Below are 11,994 nucleotides of genomic sequence, written 5' to 3'. Positions count from 1 at the left end.
TAGTGGGAAGCGAGAACGACGAAGGCCCGCCCAACGCCGTGGTGCAGCGCCCCACAGAGTCTGCTGTGCACATGGCCGCCCAAGGCCCGCAGGTGACTCTGGGGGGAGCTACCAGAGGGGACGTCGTCGAGGCCAAAGGCCCGGCAAAAGGCCGAGATAGCCTCAGACATGGCCTCGCGGTCAGCCTCCTTCTGCTCAGCCGCCTGGGCAAGCGCCTTGCAGTTCTTGACAGACTCGTTAAGAGCCGTCTCGAACCCTGCAGACAGCCGAACAAAATTCTTCAGACACAAGGTGAAGAATGAAGCTAAATCAAAGTCACAAAGTGGGCAAAACATACCTTTGGCCCGGGCACGCTGCTGCGAGGCCACGGCTTGGGCGGACTGGGCAGACCCGACGGCCACAGCCAGGCCCTCTGCAAGGGTCCCGACCCGAGCGGACACCTCGACTAGCCGCTCTGTAGCCTCAGCCAGCTGTCCCTCGAGGGCCTCAGCCCGGCTCACGGCCTCGGCAGCTTGGCTGTGAGATTGGTCCTACTCGCCGATGACCTGGCCAAGCTCCAGCTGCCGCTGCTGCATCTCCTCGGCCTAGGAAGCCACCTGTTTCCGGATCGACGAAGCCTCCGTTCGAGCCGACACTGCCCCTGTCCGCGCCACCGCTGACTCCGGCTTCAGCTCATCACAGAGCGGCTGAAGGTCTTAAAACCGAGCGAGAGAGACCTTGAACGGCAAGGCCGACCGAGCTGAGGGACTCCTACGCCTCCAGGATATGGATACCTCACTCGTCACCTTCCGCGAAAAGTAACTCACGCTCGTTTAAGTGGTTCCGCTACCGATGGGCAAGTCCTAATGCTCGAAATGAGAAAGAAACACGGCTTTATACTTGAATACCCAAATGTTCATGCCTCAGCAGCCACAAAGAACAAACACACATACTTGGGATAACTATGCTACCTAGACTTAGACGTCGGCAGCACCCTCGGCGGCTTTCCCGACCTGCGGCAGATGTCTTAGTACTTGAAGCAATTACATTTTTGCTCTCAGGCAAACACCATTACATTCCCTTACAAACGGGACTCCAGCTCCATTCCCACAGGAATGAACTACCTCCACACTAGAGGGGCTGCGAGATAACAAACTCCAAGTGGCTCGCCGGCGACCACTGCACTAGCAGCGACAACGACCTCCGCCTCGAGTGGCTAGACAGCAGCAGCGATTGCCTCAGGGCAAACGCTACTGTGAAAAGGCCCTCGCCCACGTCCCCCTACGAGGGACGAGAACCAACCATTAAAGCCAAAGAGCCGGAGGTCCGGAGCGCAGGTGGCATTGACGGTCTCGTCGTCGGAGGCAACCGCTTCTGCAGGGGGAAGCCTCACCTATGGTGACCACCACCTCAGCACCGACGACAGCGGCCACCTGCCCACCAACACCGCACCGGTGAACGGTGGCCGCCCCAGTGCGCACCGACAGGTCCTAACTCCCGTCCTCGCCACAGGAGCGAGGATGAGACTGTCCCAGAACACGAACACCGCCCTCGCTGCATACGACGTGTTGTGCGACCCCCCGGTGCAACCGCCGGCGTAGGAAGGACCTGGACGTGGCCAGCCCGTGCACGGCCCGACCGACACTCGTGCGGCGGACGGGCAGCCACGCTCTGCCCCAGCGATAGGAGGCGGCACCGGAAGCAGCACCAGAGCCACTCAGGCCAGGGAGCCAGACACGTGGCAGCTGACAGCGCCACGGACGGCGAATGCCCTTCTCCCCCAAACACTGAGGGAAGGAGCGGGCCACTGCCCATGCGGAGGCGGGACCCAACTCGGCGCACCCTCTTCCCCAGCACGGATGATGAACATCCTTGAAGTTGAGGGCAGGGGGGAGGCCACGGCCCGGCTCGCTCTTCCCCACCACAAGGCCTACGGTCATCATCCTGGGTGACCGCCGGCGGGGGATTGCAGCCGGGCTACATGATGAAAATCTTTAAAGCCGAACGATGACTGAAGAGCGCCAACCCCCACGAGGTCGCGCTCCTCCAACAGCAGCAAGAAGAAGGCAACACAGATGCGCCCCATCTGGGGGCTCAGAAGGTGGAAAGACGCGATGAATGTGAGGAGTGCGAAGGCATGGCTACTGCCCAGGGGATCGATCCCTTTTTAAAGGCAGATCTCCTCACTCGCACCCCCAAGCGTCATGGGCAAAGTCTCCACCGACGTGCTCCAAGGTTCCCACCCTACGACATGGGGGCTGGGTCCCACACGTCATGCGAGCTGACCCGAAACGCGAAGAAGGCAAACTTCCGCACGCGAAGCATGTAACCGCCCCACGGTTATACGCCCTCTCATCCTCGCGAAACCAGCGGACGAAAAGGCGGACCGCCATGCAAGAAGCGTGCAACCGCGCCGCGGTCGTGCACCCTTTCAGCTTCGTTGCAATCGACGGTCCAGCATGGGGGCTAGGTCCCACATGTCATGTAACCGGCGCACCGGTTACTACGTGCAAAGAAACCGCACCGCCACTCGCGCCAATGTCGCGTCTTCTCGACTGCAGAACCAGTGCAGCGACTCGAGGCAGCCCCGCGTGTGACCCAACAGTGCCAATTAAGTGTGACGATCACGGGTCAGTCAGCCGCGGGGATAGGCACGACAGTTGATATGACCAAAAGCGGACCAGCAGTAATTGCAGCAACAGACGTGCGGAAGCGACGGTCCAATCACCTACAGGCTTGCATCCTCTCCTAAAGCGGCAGGGGAGCCCTCTCCCATGGCATAAAGACGACGCACCCGTGTTCCGTTCCTCGAACGACTCGCGCGCACGCAACAGATGCCCCACAAATCGCCCGTCCCGTCGCATTAACTCCTTGGCAGGGCAAGCGACACCTCTAGCAGGCGAAGCGAGCGCCGTTTCACCTCCGTCATGACGACCGCGTCAAAAAAGGTGTGCCACATTATTTAAATTTATATCCTTTTCCTCTCTCTCTCTCTCTTTCCACATGGACCGGGAAAGGGGATATTTCGAAAAGGATCCTTCTCAGCGAAGGAAACGGGCCCCGAGCCCTCCTACTGATCAGGGGTTCGAAGCTTGCGCCCTGCGGGGTTCGGCAGCCGCCCTAGAGCACTCGGGCTCTGAGCCCTTTACTGATCAGGGGATCGAAGGCTGGCCCCTCGGAAGGGTTCGACAGCCACCCAGAGCATGTAGAGTCAGGGATGACCCTGGGTACGTCCGTTACATGGCCGAGGCTCGGGCTATGCTCCCGAGGTACCCTAGGACATTTCTGAGACCAGCGGGAACGATTTGTAATGGAATCCCACAGGAGGGAGGCACCGAGCCCTCGGACCCTATCAAATGGGTCCAGGTCCAGCAAATCACCTGCAGGTACTTTTGGAGTGCGCCTCCGGGCCACTAGCCGAACCTTATCGAACGGGGCTCGGGCATCCACTCGGATCACCCGATAGCAACTCACTAGAAACACCATGTTCGGTGCCCTCCGAGGGTAACATGGCGCTTTCCCCCCTTCCTCCTTGCGGAAAGGCGACGAAGGGGCGTACAATAAAAGTCGAGACGGTCCTTGATCATCCTCTCACTCCGTGCAGAGGCTCGGGGGCTGCTCTCGCACCAGGATACGGCCAAACTGTTGACCACGTCAACAAACCAGCTTAAAAACTCGGAGCCTGACCATGCACCCGGGCTGCGGTTAGGCCGCATGAGAGAACAACAAGGCCGACCGAGGCATCACAAAAAGAATTAAGACCTCAGAGGAGTCAAACCACTCCTCCGAGGCCTTGGGGGCTACAACCGACGGGTGCGCTCGCGCGCACCCATCGGAACAAAATATAACCGAGAAAGGCTGGTCCCCTTGTAAAAGATCCGGTAGAACCTCCAAGCGAGTACCTACACTCCCTTCGAGGCTCGGGGGCTACTGTCGGGTACCGTAATTAGGGGTACCCGCAATACTCCTTAACATGGCTGGAAAACATCTTCAGAACAAACCGCAAAGACTGATAAGCACGTTTCAAGTCAAGGCCTCGTCTACCAAGGGACGCGATCTCGCCTCGCCCGAGCCCGGCCTCGGGCGGGAATAGTAGTCCCGGACGGATTCACGCCTCGCCCGAGGGCCTCCTCAGGCAATGGGCGCACCCTCGGCTCGCCCGAAGCCCAGCTTGGGCAAACTTTGTCGTGCAGCGACCTCGGCCAAATCGCCTTACCAATCGACCGTATAGCATGCGCATTTAATGCGGGGATCGCCTGACACCTGATCTTGACACACGCGCCTCAGTCGGCAAGGTCGAAGTGACCGTAGTCACTTCGCACCTTTACTGATCGTTCTGACAGGAAAACAGCACTATTCACCCCATTCCGACTACTGTGCCAACCACCAGGGTAAAACTGAGTCACGATCTCCCCCGAGTTCAGCCTCGGGCGCAACAGGGAGCTCTGCCTCACCCGACCTCAGCCCTCGGCCTCGGGACAAGGTCTCCGCCTCGCCCGGCCTCAGCCTCGGCCTCGGGAGGAGTCACATCCTCGCTCGACCTCGGCCTCGGACTGACTACGCCACTAGGGATACATCATTACCCTACCCCTAGCTAGCTGCCTCAGGCTACGAAGGAACAAGACCGGTGTCCCATCTAGATTACTCCGGTAACAGGTAATGATGGTTCCCCGCGTGCGTCCATGACGTCGATGGTTCTCAGCTCCCTACGGAAGCAAGGAAACGTCTACAGGATCCATACCGCACCGTCAGCCACGCTTCTACAGGGCTCAAGCACTTCTCCGTCGGCCACGTTAACACATATATAGGGCTCAAGCACTTCTCCGTCGGCCACGTTAGCACATAGCTACACCCCCATTGTACAGCTGGACCATCTCCTTGTATTGATAATAGGGGATGACCAGGGCCTTCATAAGGGGCGGAGCAAAAAGGCGAGCAGAGGCAGGCAGAGTGGGAGAAACGCAGAGGAGGCTAACTCAGACAGCTCACCTCAGGGCCAGACCCTCTCTCTCTCTCGCGACGCTTGTAACCACTACTACGAGCACCCCGGTGCAAGATAATATAAGCCTCATCCTCCCTCTTATGTTCCATCTTGCATCAACCCATCTGGGCAGGGACACGCAGTGACAAATTCACTGGTCGGTTGACGGTCCTCGCGGGTCTGAAATGCCGACAATACTAACTTAAAATTTATGAGTTGTAATAGATGGCAGAAATTGATTAGAACCTTAAGGAGACTCAAATTGTTTGCAAGTTATTTGCCGAACAAGAAGCAAAAGGAAATCAGCCAAACACTTAACTCAATTCAGGTGGAGAAAGGATTCAAAGATAGGACATGTATTAATGTTACCAAGTCGTAGGTTAAGAATAAATGGGACAAATTAAAAGAAAAGGCATAGAGGAAACTTAAGTTGAGGCAAACAGGAACAAGATGGAATCGTGAGAAAGGCACTATTGATATGGATGATGATTGGTGGAAAAGAGCTAGAGAGGTAAGTGACATAACATTTTACAACGCATATGTAAGTTATTGGATGATGCTTGTGTTTCTCATACTTTTCAGGATATACGAGGATGTGGAAAGTTTAGGAAGCTTGGTCTTCAAAATGAGATGAGTTAACAAGGTGCTTTGGAGACATCACAAATATTGGTGGTGATCATTGGTCTCCTCGTGTTCCAAATGTTTCTACTCCAATTGATGCTAAGCAACATGAGAATGCACCAATTTTTTAGACACAAGATCATGTATTCGTGCCTGAAACTCAAGAAAATGAAGACAATGGTAATACCCTATCACCAGGTAGTGGGAAGAAGTTGGCTAAGCCAGTACAAGGAAAAGGAAAGAAACCTAAGACAAGAAATGCAGTCCTTATCCAAGAAGCAGTCGCAAGCATGGCTACCTTGACCAATGAATTCATTGCGAAAAAAGATGGAAAATATTCTAGTGATCAAGTGATGGAAACTGTGATTGCTTGTGGTGCTAGCTATGAGATAAATGAGCATTACATTGCTTCTGAATTGTTTGTGAAGAAGGAACAGCGATAGATGTTTATGACATTGCCTAATAATGAGATAAGGATCAATTAGTTGAGGAGGAAATATGATGACAAGTATGCAAAGTAGAAGTAATCCTCAGTTTCCTTTGTTTCTTTTCATGTTTGTATTGCCACTGTAATTTGTCTTTGCTGGCCACATGTTTCGTCATGTGAAAACAATGCACTTTTTTAATAATGCAAAATTGAATTGGAACCAATTTTGTGTCACTTATTGATATGTGGTGGTTGATTTAACTTGTTCAATATGTTTTGTACAGATGTCTGGAAGTGAGAGTGGTGACTCTAGTGACGATGATGATTTTTTTTAATATGATTGAAAAGTGTGGTAAACTAGCTCAAGTTTATGTGGACTTGTATATGGATAAAGCACCACCAAGGACTTCACAACTCAGTGGCATGGGGTGGCTTATGGAAACTATTAACACTCATGGTGAGTGTCACACGATGTTGCATAGGAACAAAGATATTTTCTTTGATCTTCATGATGCATTAGTTGAGAGGTATGCACTCAAACCATCAAGACACATGGACACTTATGAAATGCTTTCAATCTTCCTTTTCATATGTCGTGGTTGAGTCCAATAGAACAAGTCAGAACAAGTTCTAGATTGTGTGCTTGCAATGGCTATGGATTATTTGAGACCAATATATCCTAATTTTTGCACTATGTACACGAGGATTAGGATTTTGGTAAATTTGATTGTGATCCCAGAAAGATACAACACGTATGCAGTGTCTCAACATGCCTCTGATGGATCAACTTTGGAATCAAGCTTTGTGACCATGATGCATTTCATGATAGTTTGGCTACATATGTTGCCTTAGCGTGGAACTAGAAAAAATAATGAACATTTTATGCTATGAGCTATTTGGTTCTAGAGTATGGACATGTCCTATTTTAAATTATAAACTTATGTCAAATAACATTTTATTTCATATTGATGAAAAAATAGTTGTACAAAAATATATTGTTGAAAAATGTATCACAATCATATTAAAGCGCACTCAATCAAGGGCAACAATGTCAATACCGCCTACAAATTCACTTTCCTGGAGCTAAGGACACCCTGCTAGCCAAACACCCCTTCCAGGCAGCTCCAACTCCAGCTAGACCTGGCTCTAGCTGGAGTTTGGAGTTCGAGCCCAAATTAGTGGAGTTGGAGCCATGCCAAATAGGGCCTTAACTCATGCATTGGTGGAGTGGAGCTCGACTCATCGGATCCATGGTGCGTCATGCCAGCACGGCATCAGGCATCGCTGTGACCAGCATGAGGGTCGATGATTTGGTCGTGCATCTTGAGGAGGACGTTGCCATCTTAGACGCATTTGAGGGTGTCCTTGTGGAGGTACCCATGCCTGTCTTGCCTAGCAGTGGATCAGCTGGCACTCCGTCTTGGTCGCGGGCCTGTACTCATCCAATGATTCCATTGTCACTTAATTATTTGAGTTGGACTATTTTATGCTGTTAATTATTTTGATTTTATTGATATATATATATATATATATGCCTTTCATGTGATACATATGTTAGGGGAACGAGTATTGCATGAACAAAAATCTAGGAATTTCTGACAACTTAAACTGTCGAAAATAAGGGCAAAACCGTCGAAAATAACCTATTTCCGACGGTTTTTGCCTTATGTTTGACATCAGTTGTCCCTCGGTTGTAACGCGTTAGAAATTAGGTTACGTCCGATGGTCACCATCGAAAATAAGTTATGTTCGATGACCGCAAGGGGCCGCCGTCAGTTATAACCGGTAACAGTCGTAACGAGAGCCAATGGGCCCCACCACTTAAGTCTTATTTCCGATGGGTAGTTGTTATGACCGACATTAGCTATAAGAGACATCAGGATCAAGATTAGGAGGATTAAGGGCCAAGTTATCATTAGATAAGGAGATAGCGATTAGAAGCTACTCCTCCATTCTTTTTAATTGTCGCATTTTAGTTCAGAAATGAACTAGCGAGCGACAAATACTTGAGAACGAAGGTAGTATTATATAGTAGTTAGTTAGATAGGATAAGATAAGAAGCTATTAGATAGGAGTTAGTTAGATAAGATAAGACGAGAGGTGGGACTATAAAACAACTCTGTACACCTCTATTTGGAATCAAGCAGAAGCAACCTATTTGTTGCCGACTTACCCTCAGGGAGTTAGGAGCCCTAGCCACCACCCCTTCTTCCTCCTCCCACTGGCAACCTAACCCGTGAACAATACCTGATGTGCACCCGTTGGGTGATTGCCCGATCTTCGATGAGAGGGTGTGGAATAACTCGATTGGGGGAGGAGACGACGTTCACGGCCTGACTACACCCTTCCAAAGACGCTGCGCCTTACCAACCGATACACCACCTCCTATGGCTGTCACGATCTTGTGGAGCGTGACACCCTAGCCACTAGGGCACTCGTCCTGCAAGCAATCGAAGAACTAGCAAGAACAAGTAGAACAAGTACTGAATTACCAGATCTAAATGTAGGTTTCAAAATCAAACTCCAATATGGTGGGGTTCCGAAGACAAGAAGACGGGCGGCTAAACCAGCACGCGCGCTTACAAGCAAGTAGCGAGAGCTAAACTTGATCTAAACAAAACCCGCTGTTCTTGGTGGCGGCTAGGGGGTTTATAAACATGGGAGGACGACCACAAGGGTATTGGGGTCGTGCTGCAACCCTAGGATGCGTCCCTAATGGACCCAACTTGATACACGACCCATTGGGCCAAAATAGGGTCACGCAGCACCATGGGCAGAAAAGGCAGGAAATGTCTCGGTAAGGAAATAATGATTACGGCGGCCTCAGAACAGATATGACTATAATTCCGGATCCATATGAAAGTAGACTTGATAGGCTTTCCATGTTGTGCTTGAACATTCCAATCCGAGCCCGCATGTGACCGTGGTGACCGTCACAAGTTGGTGTTCTTCTGCAGTCCGAATCCAGCATGTTCAAATCCTTTTCCCTTTCGGTCTTCTCCCTCGTTCCTAAGCAAAACAAGAGTGCACGGGTCTCCATGGTCTAAATATGATGGACATGCATTCAAGAGTGTAATCACCTGATGGTTGAGTTGACGAGCATGAGCGCGAGTAATGGGACCAGAAGTAATGGGACCAGAAATTGGTACTTGTATTGGCATAGATGTATCAGTAGTGTGGATGTCTTCATCATTCTCCCCTTCTTGCATTTGAGACGTCCTCGACTCAAGCTCAACTTCCTCTCCCAAGTAGGGCTTTAAATCTGCAATGTTAAATGTGGGGCTAACCCCAAAGTCTGCAGGCAGATCTAGCCTATATGCATTGTCGTTAATTTTCTCTAGCACTTTAAACGGTCCATCGGCTCGAGGCAACAATTTAGATTTTCGCAATTCAGGAAACCTTTCCTTTCTCAAATGCAACCAAACTAAATCTCCAGGTTCAAAATTTATTTCCTTTCTACCTTTATCACTAGCAAACTTATATCTAGCATTCATACGCTCTATGTTTTCTTTAGTAGTTTCATGCAGTTTTAACATCAATTCAGCACGCCTAGTAGCATCAAAATTTAGTTTTTCAGAAGATGGCAAAGGCATTAAATCAATAGGAGCACGAGGCAACAAACCATATACAATCTGAAATGGGCACATCTTTGTAGTAGAATGCAATGATCGATTATAAGCAAATTCAACATGAGGCAAACAGTCCTCCCACATCTTAATATTCTTCTTTAGAACCACCCTTAACATAGTAGACAAAGTTCTATTCACAACTTCAGTTTCACCATCAGTTTGAGGATGACATGTAGTAGAAAATAAAAGCTTAGTCCCCAATTTTGCCCACAAAGTCCTCCAAAAATGACTAAGAAATTTAGCATCACGATCAGAAACGATTGTGTTGGGCACACCATGCAAGCGAACAATTTCACGAAAGAACAAATCAGCAATATGAGTAGCATCGTCAGTTTTATGACATGGTATGAAATGTGCCATCTTAGAAAATCTATCAACAACCACAAACACACTATCACGTCCCTTCCTAGTCCTAGGCAATCCCAACACAAAATCCATAGAAATATCTTCCCAAGGAGCACTAGGAACGGGTAGAGGCAAATACAAACCGTGTGGATTTAACCGTGACTTCGCCTTTTGACATGTCGTGCAACGAGCAACCAATCTCACCACATCTCTTCTCATCTTGGGCCAAAAGAAATGACCAGCAAGTATGTCCTCCGTTTTCTTTGCTCCAAAATGTCCCATTAAGCCACCTCCATGTGCTTCCTGTAACAACAACAAACGAACAGAGCTAGCTGGAATGCATAGCTTGTTAGCTCTAAACACAAACCCATCACTAACGATATATTTGTTCCATCCTTTCCCATCTTTACAATGCAGCAACACATCTTTAAAATCAGCATCATGAACATATTGGTCTTTAATCGTCTCTAATCCAAAGATTTTGTAGTCAAGTTGATTCAGCAAAGTATATCTCCTAGACAAAGCGTCAGCAATGATATTCTCTTTTCCTTTCTTGTGCTTAATAACATAAGGAAACGATTCGATAAATTCAACCCACTTAGCATGTCTACGGTTCAGTTTTCCTTGACTATGAATATGTTTCAAAGATTCATGATCAGAATGAATAACAAACTCTTTGGGCCACAAATAATGCTGTCATGTTTCTAATGTTCGCACAAGAGCATATAATTCCTTATCATAAGTAGAATAATTTAGAACAGACCCACTCAATTTTTCACTAAAATATGCAACAGGTTTGCCTTCTTGTAACAAAACACCACCCAATCCAATTCCACTAGCATCACATTCAAGCTCAAAAGTCTTATTAAAATCAGGAAGTTGGAGGAGAGGTGCATGTGTCAACTTATCTTTCAGCACGTTGAAAGAGTGCTCTTGTACTTTGCCCCAACTAAAATGCACTCCCTTCTTCGTAAGCTCATTCAAAGGTGCAGCAATGGTGCTAAAGTCCTTCACAAAACGGCGATAGAAGCCGGCAAGTCCTAGGAAACTCCACACCTGTGTGATAGTCTTTGGCATAGGCCATCCATGTATCGCTTCTACCTTGGCTTGATCAACCTCAATTCCCTGTGGAGTCACAACATAACCAAGAAACGAAACTCGATCGGTGCAAAATGTGCACTTCTCAAGGTTACCAAATAAACGTGCATCTCATAAAGCATTAAAAACAGCACGCATGTGATCAACATGTTCATCCATAGATTTGTTGTAGATCAATATGTCATCAAAGTATACTACCACAAATTTTCCAATGAAGGCACGCAAAACCTCGTTCATTAATCTCATGAAAGTGCTAGGTGCATTAGTTAACCCAAAAGGCATGACTAACCACTCATACAATCCGAACTTAGTTTTGAAAGCAGTTTTCCATTCATCTCCCAATTTCATACGAATCTGGTGGTACCCACTACGCAAATCAACTTTAGAAAAGAAGATGGCACCACTTAATTCATCAAGCATATCATCTAAATGTGGAATAGGGTGTCGATACCGTATCGTGATATTATTAATAGCCCTACAATCAACACACATACGCCATGTTCCATCTTTTTTAGGCACTAAAATAACCGGAACAGCACACGGACTAAGAGACTCACGCACGTAACCTTTGTCGAGTAGTTCTTGAACTTGTCGCTGAATTTCTTTTGTTTCCTCTGGATTTGTCCTATATGGAGCATGATTTGGCAAAGATGCACCAGGAATAAGATCAATTTGGTGCTCAATCCCTCGTATAGGTGGCAGCCCCTCTGGTATCTCACTTGGAAATACATCAGAATACTCCTGCAAAATGTTAGTAACAATAGGAGGCAAAGAATGCTGCATATCTTGAATTGAAATCAAAGCATCCTTGCATACCATGGCATAGGCAACAGAAGTGGAAGCAAATAATTCATTAACATCAGTTTTTGTCGCAAGCAAGCAATGTCCTTTCAATTTTATCCCATCTTTGTTAT

General features: G+C 48.6%; 1 pseudogene; it reads left to right on the top strand.

Annotated features, from left to right (window-relative positions):
* Positions 1-5,185: 5,185 nt before the first annotated feature.
* LOC109943687 (uncharacterized) lies at positions 5,186-6,102 on the top strand (annotated as a pseudogene).
* The last annotated feature ends 5,892 nt before the right edge of the window (positions 6,103-11,994 follow it).

Source organism: Zea mays, chromosome 1 (assembly GCF_902167145.1).
Source record: "Zea mays cultivar B73 chromosome 1, Zm-B73-REFERENCE-NAM-5.0, whole genome shotgun sequence".
Taxonomy (NCBI): domain Eukaryota; kingdom Viridiplantae; phylum Streptophyta; class Magnoliopsida; order Poales; family Poaceae; genus Zea; species Zea mays.
The sequence above is the reverse complement of the archived record's forward strand: the minus strand, read 5'-3'. Positions and strand labels throughout refer to the sequence as shown.